Source organism: Cydia fagiglandana, chromosome Z, assembly GCF_963556715.1.
Source record: "Cydia fagiglandana chromosome Z, ilCydFagi1.1, whole genome shotgun sequence".
Taxonomy (NCBI): domain Eukaryota; kingdom Metazoa; phylum Arthropoda; class Insecta; order Lepidoptera; family Tortricidae; genus Cydia; species Cydia fagiglandana.
The window spans coordinates 30,501,884-30,514,713 of record NC_085959.1 but is presented as its reverse complement, the minus strand read 5'-3'; positions in this window follow the sequence as shown (position 1 = coordinate 30,514,713).

Here is a 12,830-nt window from a genome sequence, read left to right as displayed (position 1 = left end):
TTCAATGTCTGGCCTTTGGTAAATCTAGTTACTTAGATGTTCTGCAGTTTTAATTATTTATCATGTTGCTAATAATAGATACAGTAGTAAAAGAGTAGGTATTGTATAACTTTTGTGCTATGTACCTAACAAACAATAAATTTGTAATAAAATCTTGCAAGTCGATTTCTGCGTATCGTCTTGTTTTGAATGTATAGGTATAATCGGCAATAATTTAAGTGCGTTAATAAAGATTGTTTTATTTGAGGCAGAAACCAATTACATATAGGTATGTATGTCTTAGTAGTACACTTATAATCGATGAGTTAGATCAAATATAATATTAGCGCATTATTAGAAGCACATTTCACATTTTTAAGGTTTGCGCAAAAATTGTTACAAATTGTATTTGTTTGTTTAAGGTGTGTTTTAGACCTATGTTCGTGTTTTCAACAAGAAATCAGGATCCAAATCGACGATTTCCTAGAGAAAGACCTTATATTTGATAATTAAAATTTTGGCAACCGTTATTATGATCTAAAAAAGCGCTACGATTATTCAAAAATTCGGCTGTCTGAACCTACTGCACCTAATAAGTGATTATTTTTACACAATTCAATAACGAGACATTCATGTAAGTACATATAAATATTATGTTAAGTATTGGTGTATCTACCTAAGTAATGTTGATAAACCTTCATTAAAAAAATAAACTAAAAAAATTGCGCATGCACTCTAAATATCGTCCATGTGATAGGTACGAGTAAGTAAGTATAGTTTACTAATCACAACTAGTGGTGTAATGAACACGAATATTCGTAATAATAAGTTATACGAATTAATTATGCTCAATTATAACATTAACGCCAAGATTTGCACAATACCTATATAATAGTTTACGACGGTTAGATTAAGTAGTGTCACTTTAGTTTTTTTGGTAACTTAGTATTTTGCACATTTTATATTCTATCATTTCAATTTATATTTGATTGCCTATATAGTTATAGCAGTGGTTTCTAACCTGGGGGTAATTACCTCCTTGGGGGTAAAACTGGTATTTTACGGGGGTAATAAGCTAACCTAATATAACAATTCAACAAACGTACACGTTTTATATTTTATTACCATTGGGAGGGGTAAAATCAGGTTCCCTAGTTAGGGGTGACCGGACTGAAAAGGTTAGGAACCACTGCGTTATAGGGACATGTCTAATTTTAATCCGTCCAAATGTAAAAGTTTCATCAATGGGTTTTCTACGCAAAGGTTTCCCCTTGGTACTTACACTTACACCTACCTACCAAAATATAAAAAAAGTATAAAAAATGATTTTGTGATGTTATATTTTTCATATTTTAAGTTATTTTCATACAGATAACAGTTATTAAGTTCTATACTATTCCAGTTTTTAAAAGCTCTAACAGTCAATTACAATATTAAAAGTTTAGACAACTTTTAATATTATTTTAAATAAAAAAGTCTTAATTAGATATTAAGACTTTTTTCTTTGCACACTAAGTATACCATTAATGCCTCAAATGCAGTACCGTTTGCGCCCTTTGTTATATAATTAAACTCCAGTTTTAAATACCGCAACAGTTAATCTCTTTGTTTATCCGGATTTTTTCTAACGGCAAACTCTAAATCTACCGATTCTTAAATAATCTTGTTTATGCATTGTTTGAAACAGTCAGCGGCGCAGGCATCGGCGCGGCTATACCTGGCCCGCTTAAACAATGTCACTCCTTTCAGATCTCCATCTAATCGGTACATTATCTGCGAGGCTCCCTGCCGTGTGGCCGCTTCATCACAAAGCAACGGGTTGACAGATCTTTACAGAAAGACATGCAGGAATAGGATTACTAAAAATATGACATTTGCTGACGTTTAAATCAATTCCCATGGCATTTTATACCTTATGGTCCGTTACATAAAAGATGTTTGGAACAAATTTTGAGTTTCTATTAGGTGAGTAGGTAGGTGCCTAGTCTGCATCTGCTACGCGCTTTTTATGGCTGTTTTTGAGAATTACCTTTAATCTTATTAGGATAGTCGTTTTGAGATAGATGTGCAATATTTATCAATTTAAAAGATTTTCGCTATATAAGTTGGATTTATGTTGTTGTTAATACTTTTGCATTGAAGCTTATTCGGTTTTTGACTTGTTTCTTTAAGACTAGACTTTTACCTTCTTTGGTATTTGAAAATATGTAATTATTTTTTTATTTGTAGTCGAGCACCATCAAGGACTCTTAATATCGCAAATGTTCTGATATTAACGCTGTTATTTCACATAAATTGACTAATTTTATTTTTTCGCTTTATGCCGTGTACGTAGTTGTTTGCAGTTATGCATGTACATATAATATGTATAGAGCCAGAATCTAGAAATACTAAAATATTACTTATTTACAAAGTATTCTTATTTCTCATATAGGTGGGTATTCATACATTATTTAGAAGCATATTATATTGAAGTCGGATAAAAAGATACTGATGATGTAATTTGGTAGGTTTGTACCTAATGAGATCATAGAAGTCTTATTAATTAGGAGGTTATCAGTCTCAGTACGGGGTAAAATTTTTATTAAGAGGATTATGATTTCTCGAATAAACGCAGATATTTAATCACAAAATACTATCTTTCTCAAAGTGCAACTAACTATTTGTTTATCTGCATCTCTTTTTGGGGATTATACATATACATACATATTAACTTACTTATTTAAATGTTCAATACCTAATAACCTATAAAACTCCCCAGACAACTCTAATATAACCAACATATCAAATTTTCCAAATAACTAATAACAATTTTCAACCTAACTCAGTTCCTAAATGGAAAGACTGTCGAAAACAGCTCTTGGCAGCATTTTAATTATAGCCTTTTTTATTTGCCTTAATTTTTTTCCTATAAAATTTATAATGAAGATTTCGCCAATGTCAAAACTCAAAAGTGTGCTAATCATAGACTAGGAATAGGAATCCTCTAGACCGAGTTTAGAGCAATTATTTCATGCAACCGATGATGCCAAAAATGCGGGGGTGCGCGGGACGAGGTGAGCGAAGTCCCATGCCGTGATTGGTCCGTTCAAAGACGCGGACGTCACACAAAGACACTTTCGAGTCTTTCGACTCGAACATGGAGTAAAATTACCGTATGCGTGGCAGAGGGGGTAGCGCGAATATGCTCAGTCTGGATGTTTTGTTTGTGGTGCTAGTAGAGCATCACGTTATTCGGTATTTGCTTTTAGTAAGTGATAGCTGGACTTAACAAATATATATAGTAAAAACAATTCTCGAAACGACGTCGCCATTTTGATCAGAAATCAATGATAGTAAGTATAATTTCAATAAGTACCTTTTTTATTTTTTTGCTAAATTATGCTTCTTGTAAAGCCGTATATTACGAGTACATTAAGGCTTTTAAGCTTGATATAATTTTATTTGATAATTTTAAACAAGCTTTTCTTGTTTATATATTGCGGGGATCTCGGAAACGGCTCTAACGATTTCGATGAAATTTGCTATATGGGGGTTTTTGGGGGTTTTCGGGGGCGAAAATTGATAAAGCTAGGTCTTATCTCTGGGAAAACGCGGATTTTTAAGTTATTATATGTCTTCCGAGCAAAGCTCGGTCTCCCAGATATTTGGAATATCACTTAGAATAGTTTTAATCAATCACTTCATCATCGTAAGTGGGGGAAGTCGCGGACAGAAGCTAGTATTACTTATACCTAGATCAAACCGTTGACTAGATTGGCCAATATTAAAAAAAAATACATGAACGACGTTAATGACGATGGCGATGATTTGAAATAAATAGACATTCATTTGAATGAAACATAAGAAAACTGAAATCCTCATTTTTTCTTCACCTACCTACTTTTAACTTTATCTTCCTTAACTTTTTAGAAATTGTGTTTATTTTTTTACTTCCATATGTGCTTGTAAAAACGTACGAATAACTTTGGTATACTAGATTTATTGTAACATTTACAACCACATTACACACTCACTCGGTAGTGATAGTGACCCTGTCTATGAAGCCGACGGTCCCGGGTTCAAAACCTGGTAAGGGCGCATTCATTTGTGTGATGAGAACGGACGTATGTTCCTGAGTCATGGGGGTGTTTTCTATGTATTTAAGTACCTATATTATATATATATATATATATATATATCGTTGTATACGTACCTACAACACAAGCCTTTTTGAGCTTACTGTGGGACATACGAGGGACGTCTGAAAACTTCTAAGCCTAAGATACAAAAACACAATTTTCAAAGGTAAATCACTGTTTATTTTTCGATATAATCTCCTCCCAAATCAATGCACTTTTTACATTTTTTATATAGTGCTTTTAGCCCATTAAAAAAATATTCTTTATTTTGCCCTTCAAAATGCTCCTCTACGGCCGCCTTCATCTCTTCGTCACTAGTAAATCGCTTTCCCCTCAACTCTTTCTTCAAATTATTGAATAGAAAATAGTCGCTAGGGGCTAGGTCGGGGCTGTACGGTGGGTGGTCGATTTCGTCAAAGCCAACTTCCTTCAAAGCACGCCTCGCAACATGAGCGGTGTGGACGGGTGCGTTGTCTTGCAAAAACAAAATTCCTTTCCTTAGTTTACCTCTCCTTTTTTCAACTATTGCTTGTCGTACCTGTCTTACAAGATCTGCATAATAAAGTGCATTTATTGTGGAACCCTTTTCTAAATAATCGATTAAAAGAATACCATCACAGTCCCAAAACACCGTAGCCATTAACTTAGAGGCCGACTTTTGCACTTTAAATTTCTTCGGCGGCCGTTTCCCCTTCTCAATCCACTGCATTGATTCGGACTTACACTCCGGGTCATACTGTCTGATCCATGTTTCATCGACAGTTACTATTCGGGAACAAACTTCGTCTATATTATCTTCGCACAAGTCTAAAAACGCCTGGGAAGTTTCAACACGACGTTCTTTATCGAAGGCAGTAAGCATTTTCGGCACCCAACGAGCACTAACTTTACTCATGTGCAAATGTTCGTGTAAAATTTCTCCGACTCGTGCTTTACTTATACCTAGGACCTCAGCTATTTGCCAAACCTTAATTCTTCTATCTTCCAATACCAACTTTTTGACTTTGGCTACGTTTTCTTCGGTCACTACCGATATTGGCCGCCCTGAGCGGGGGTCGTCTTCGATGGATTCCCGCCCGAGTTTAAATAAGCGACTCCACTTTTTGACTGTGGCATAAGAAGGCCCAGAAGCACCGTAAATAATAGCCATTTCCTCAAAAATACACTGCGGTGATTTTTCACTTTTTGTAAGGAACTTAATTACAGCACGATGCTCAATTTTCGTAATATTCGCTGGTAATTCACACATTATGTAGTTTCTAGTTGAATATCTCGAAACAGAATAATAAAAATCTGACATATTGTTTTCTTAATAATTTATTTTTAAATGGCCTTTCTAGCGGCCAGTATCATAAACACATATACAACCTCGAAATACCTTAGGCTTATAAGTTTTCAGACGTCCCTCGTAGTCAATTTGTGTAATAATGTCCAATGAATATTTATTTATTTAAGCAACTAGCTATTGTATCATTTTAAATCAATATATTTAATACAATAATTTGGTTCGCATGGACTAATGTACGAGTAGGAGTAGTACGAGTATGTAGTATAATAGTAATACTTATTTACTTAAATTTGATAGTTAAATTTCATAATTGTGTAGACTAATTTGGATTTGACTCTTTTTGTTTGGTAGAATTGGCACAAGATAATTGTATGTATTATTTATAGTTAGTTAAGAAGAAAGAAAGAAAATATATTTTCACCACACCAGCTCGGAAAGGCTTACACTTTGCACTTCAAAAACTGATAGCAAAGTTGCATTTTATTCACATGTGAGGCAAAGTAATCAAATGCATATTTTGAGTTGTTTTCTTATGTTTACTGGTAGAATTTACTTTTAAATGATGATTTTGGATGATAAATATTTAATAACATTCATTTGTATTTGATTTGCTTCGATTATGTTTGATATTTTACATTTAATATTTGCTTCGGGTTGGTGTGGTGAAAAATGTTGTGTTTCATTCGGGGGCAAATTTTGTTTAACCCTCGTGCTTTGAAACCCTCGCAACGCTCAAGATTCCATTTTTCGAACCACTCGCTACGCTCGTGGTTCAATTTTGGAATCTTTCGCTTGCTCGGGTATCAATATTAGCACGAGCGGTTAAACAACAACTTTGCCCCCTTGTAAAACAAATAAGTAACTATTATTTACGTCAATTACCTACTAATAAAAATATAACAAACTTATCTGCTTTGCCTAAAGGTTGACTGGTAGAGAATGCCTTATGGCATTAAGTTCGCCTTTTGTACAGTGTATTTCCTTATATGCAATAAAGATTAAATAAATAAATAAATAATTATAGTATAGGTACTTACCTATATGGGAATCCATAATTACAAAATTTATGTCAAGTTTTATGATTCTAACATAGGTGATAAAAATAATTGCTGTTAAGGATAGAATAGGATTCCACGCCTAAAATTTATGTATAAGTACCTAAAGAAACACTTCTGCTCTTTTAAATTGTATTAATAACGAATTATGAAGGTTACAGTTATTGTAACGTTAGTGTAAAGTTCATCAATTTATGTCCAATTTAAACACGTATAACTTTAGAATAACGGGAAAAAGGAACGCCAATATTTATTGTATTCTGTTCCTAACTTTAAGTGCTATCCAGAGTAAAAAATTATATACCTAGGTATATTTAAAATAGAGGAATGGACACCTAGATAAGAATACATAAATATAAAAAATACAAATATGTATTAGTAAAGTTCATTACCTACCTGATGTGTACTACTTATTTACCCATAATATATTTTTTTCAGTTAATACCTAGGTGTGACAAAAAGGGCCTAAATTAATCACCCTATGGTAATTATACGCATTAAACCTAAATTACCTACAAAATCCTGAATCCGGTTGCCCTCCTTTGCTTTAATCATTGTCATCTTCCTAGCGTAGTTTTGAGCCATAGATTCCTTAGATAATCGCTCAAACATTACAACTAGGCAGGCATAAGCGCTTTGTTTTTTTTAAATTAATTTTGAGTTTTCTCTATTGTATTTCTGTCAGTATCAAAACAGAAATTTCTTCAACCGAAAACGTCATTTATTTTGTCACTGACCGGTATCGTACTGCTGTGACATCTTAAGAAGCAATGTTCGAATTGGGCCGTGCTTAATATAACATTTTGTAGGGCTGGTTTGGACACAGAATGAGGAAATCTACCTACCCACCAATAAGTATTTATACAAAACTGACGATCCAAATAAATAGGAATCAGCTCATTATTGGATTCTGTTTTAATGAGATGCAATGTGCCATTCCCATATTTAAATATGTAAAATACACAGCACTATGAACTCTTGAAATTTTGTGTCAACATCTAACAAAGAAAAAATGTGTATGTGTAAAATATATATGTTAAATCTTACTTGAATTATTTTCAGTCAGTCTTCGTTTTGAACAATCACGTAAGTAAAATCACAAATAGTAGTTTGTCGGTTAGCACACGAAAATATATTCAGATCACTTCACTGAATCTAGGTATATCTACATAGAAAATATTTTTCAGTATCTCCAAGAAATTAGAACATTGATCACAGTGGGGTTGACGCGTTGTTATAAAAATGTTGTTTTGATTTCACAGCCGCATTCCGTGATGAAATGAGGTGTAATCGGTAGCATCAGTTTGGTAGAGTGTTTGTAACCGAGCAATTTTTTTTGGTAGAGACGAAAAGCTTCGCGACGTGTGTCCACCGACTCCGCTGAGGCTCTCAGCATGACTGCGGGCTCCCGCGTCGCCGCCCCTCGGCCCAGGCGACTTACTGTTTCTAAGAAAATATTTTGTAAACGAAACGGGCCTGGCTACCCTGCACGCGGTGAGGAGGGCGGTACAGCGTAAACTTTTTCATCCAATGACGCCCGCTCCACAGTTGTAACCGGTAAGTTATACCCGCCTCCCTCTATTCATAGTTAGACTGCGTGTGCGAAAGAGCCAGATGATCCACGTTGAGCTCATAACGATAGTGTTGAGAAGAAATTTTCTTTGTGTTTGTGTCGTAATGTGTTTGCTTTATCAGATTTACGTTGAAAGCTCCCCGTTAGCTTTCGAGGGCGCCATGTCGAGCGTTCTTTCTAGCGGAGCGCTGAAGGCTCTGGTGGGACAAAGAGAGAAGACGCCGGGAAATGCTCTGGCTAATGTATTTTCCTGTGGGAAGGAAAACACATGTTGTCGCTTTTAATTTAATCGCGTCACGCTGCGAGCGCGTGTCGCGCTTAGAGGTGGGTAGTTTTTCTCCGTGCGCCATTTTCCTACTAAATTATAGGTATTATTTTGCTACATAAATAACACCCGAAACTATGGAGAGGTTATTATTACTTACGATGATTTAGTAGGTGAAAAATCGGAAAAGAGAACCCATGGGATCTAAAATAAAACCCGTAATAATTTCATGTCAAATTAGAAATTTAACAGAGTCATAAACTAAATAATAAGGTTATTTACACATGTCAAATTCATATTACAAGTCTACACCTTAATTATCCTTCAAAATAATAATAAATCAATTCCAAAAGTAATGTTTAACTTACTCAATCCATTTTTATTGACCTTACTGTTTAATAAACAAGACGAATCAGATTATAATGAGAATAAGCCAGGCTAATGATGCCAGGATGAATGTTTTTGACTACGTATTAACCATTTACATATAGCACGTGTTATCTATACACTAAAATAAGGATAATAGGAACTATTAAGTAAATAGCAAAAATATTATAATCATCTGAAATATACCTAGCCGTTCTGGGTGCTTAAAAATCAATCCAGGAAATGACGTTTCACGACGATGAAAATACTTAAGTATAGATAATACTGCGCGAATGGCATGCCTTATTTGCAGTTTAAAACTTTGTAGATCAAGTTCCACTTCTTTTTCTGACTAAACACAACTAATGTACATACTTATTCATAATGTCTCAATAGTGGCGTTAGTATCTTTGACGAATTAAATATTGAAAGGTATTTGAGAGAAGACGTATTCAGACTATGTATACGTGTGTCAAAGATACAACGGCAAACCAGCGCATAAATTAAGTAAATTATGCACTAAAAGATGCATAATTGCATGGGAAATTTAATTATCTTTTTAATGATAGAACTTTAATGTAATTCATAAAGACAAGAAGTTATGCTAGTTTTTTTAAAGAAAACCGCGAGTGTGACACTTCTCACAGAATTACTGCACGCAGTAACTTTGGATATTTTTTTTCTAGCATAATCATGTTTACTATGCCTCGATGTATTTAAATGTGCTTTATGAATAAACAAAACTGTTACCGGTTTAGTGTAAACCACGCACGTGACATCTAATAATCGCACTTTCAAAATAGTACACCTACTTACCTATTTCATTTTGTCACCGAAACGGACTAAACAAAAATAGCCATTTTATAAATATCAATATTTTCTGACATTAAGGACGTATGTATACCCATAGCAAAACCCATAGTAAATGGAATAGTAAAAATTTAGTAAACTGCCTAGAATCCACGGTTATGGGTATTCATTATATGTAAGTGAAAGACTGAAATCATAACAATAATATTTGCATTACAATAAGGTTTTAAAATGTAGGTTTTAAAACATCCCACGGCCAATTAACATTCTGAGCGTACTATGGCTGAATATGGCGCTCTTAAAATAATTGACGCACAATTAATTTGACATTCCAATCCTAGTTTGTAATTATTTAGTAAAAAGTGGCATTCCACGTGGTAGTGCTAGAGGGCACGCCCCCGCGCGGGCTCCATTGGCTGCGCGGCGCCCGCGCCGCTCCGCTCGGTGCGAGGTGCGGCCCACTCGCGCGCAAACCTTATTTTTATTTTATCGTCCGCACGAACAGGCTCGTGATTAATTTAATATATTTTCACCGTGCCTTTATTTCGCTCACGCAATAAGTTTTTTAACAATCTCTGATTAGTGGTGGCCATGAATCCATTTTTTGTAGCAGATTATGTTTATTGATTTCATTGCGATTAAACCGCGTGGATTTATTTAAAATGATTGAGTTATTCATGAATTAAGGAAAATTAATGGTAGGTAATCATACCGATGTTTTTATTGTTTATTATGTACAATTTTAATATTGTTTTAAAGTACAATTAGAATCAAATAGGTAGATAGTGAAGGCCAAAATTACTAAAAACTTATAGGTATCGTAACACACCTTTATTACTATAGAAATAAAGATGTGTTCCGATATATTTGGCCGTGATTATCTATTGAATGCTGGCTGTACTTACCGGGCTAACTAGGTACGTAAATAAATATCTTGATTCTTTAACGTAAAAGACTCGTAAATTACCTGACTAGATTTTTTTATAAAAAATAATTCTGTTCAGTTTTCCAGGAAAAATAAATAAAAATAAAACAAAATCAGGAAATCTCGTAAAGTATTGGCCCCGCAGAACCAGTACCATTATTTTGAAGTAGGCAGGTACCGGAATTTTCGGTAGGCACTATGTTAAAATAATTTCTTTTAATCAAAACTGCATTACACATTTAACTGCATTGGTGCTAAATTACCTATACTGAATTTAAAAGCTGTATGTTCGATATTATTATGATATGAATCATGTGCTTGATATGACTTCATATGATTCCCGTGAAAATTATTGATTCGAGCTAGATTTTGAACCTCTGGTATGAATATTGCACGCCTATCTCTAAAAAAATAATTAAATGGTCAAATTCATCACATATATGTACTAAGAGTGACATATGTATTATATTTGTAGTCCATGGTATGCACTAAGTATGTCTAACAAAGAAATTACTAAATATTTAGGATGTTAATTTATAGTATAGATCACAATTTTATCCAACTGCTTGCCATTAAGGACTACCATGGGTACACAACAATATATATACTTCGTTGAATTTTCTGAGGAGTCCGAAAGTTACTGGTTTCCTACAATTCGGACATATTAAACCTATAAGTGCATATACCTACCTTCCTGAAATAAAATAACGGTAACCATTTTTAAACATTTGTACAAAAGCTCCCTCGTCAGTTTTATGAGTTGGGGTAGGTATTTCATTAAAATAAATAACGTTATTATTTATTTGGGTGTGTTTTGGGAGTGATGCTACAAATGATCGCACACAATGCCTCCACGGGGCATCTCTGTGTTACGACGAGCGGCCCACCAGATGGCGCTCTGGTTCAAAGCAATATTATATTAAATTAAAAAATGCTCTACTTACCCTCCAAACATACGTTGCATTCTAATGTAAACTCTATTTTAATCTTTCCAAGGTTGCTTTTGCATAAACAATCATGTCAGAAATTAACCTGATTAACTAAACTTCCGATATAATTCGTTATTTGTCTAATTTGAGTAAATCATTTATTTCGCTCGGATACTCACAAACATTTAGTTACATATTTGAGCTCTTGTGGTGAGTGCTGACATTCATTCCTAACTCGGGGACAAATATTTGTAATACCTAAATACACAAGTGCTTTTACTTACCAGGATTAAAACCCGGGATCTCAGGGATAGTGTTGATATAAATTATAATTATATGTGCAATAAAATCTTATTGCAAGAATGCAAGGGTAGTTTTTGCTGCAAGTGCTGATTTCGAGTCCCGAGCAAACGAAAGATACTATAACTGCGTTTCGCTTTTGTACCTATCTAATTTAAGTATTGCGAGGGTCACTAAGGCGCGAGAGGTGGATTTTTTTTGTCTCCGGTAGCACATACAAGTTTCAGATCAGGAGTGGAGAATTATTAAAAGGAAATATAAGTTAATTAGAAAGTACGCAAAGTTAAATAGAAAGTTGACATTTCGAGTTACAGATACAGTCCCCTTTCCACTCCCGATACCACCATTTATAACCCACCGCCAATTTCTCCTTTAACACCAGTCACACTCACCCCTAGTAGGTACCATTCCCGCTACAACACCACCAGTTACACAGCCACCTCTGATCCTTTTACCTCACTCACTCACTTCTACATCTTCTAGTCTGACTCCCAACACTCCCAATCGAAGTCCATAAAATCAGGTAACTTTAGTCTACAACTCACAACTATGATCCAGATTACTAGTAAAATATGTATAAGTAATGGTAACATTCCATTTCTGACCGCAGCTGCACTACTGGTACTGAACGTGTCGGTGTTATTGTCAATTTCCATAGTAAAATTAAGGCTTATTGTTAACCGGGCAACTAAAATATTAAACAGGAACTTTCACTGGGCATATAATAATATAATTTAGCTGTGCATTAATATTTTAGCACCAATAAATTTATATTAGCCTCAAATTTAAGCATCATATTATTAAAAAACTGGCAGCAAAATCAAGCCACCCAAAAAAATTATAGGGAACTTGAATTGATAGGTTGGCGTCTAAAATAATAAGTTGGCAACTAATATTGTAAAGCGATCATAAAATTTGGTTGATTATATATTTTGTACGTAAACAGAATACCTAAGATACCTTAGATATACATAAGCATTAAATACTCCATTTTTAAATAATTTAAATTTAAACATATGCATACCTAATACTTTAAATTGACAAATTTCCTAATCCACAAAACACCACCAATTTATTTACGTATACCTACTACGTATACCTACTTACTATACTTATAGTCGAAATTCCTAATCATAACACCTAATGGCCATTATACCATTAGATCTTAACATTTTTAATTACTAATTTCAATAGTTACCACTGTGTTCGGCCAGAGTCC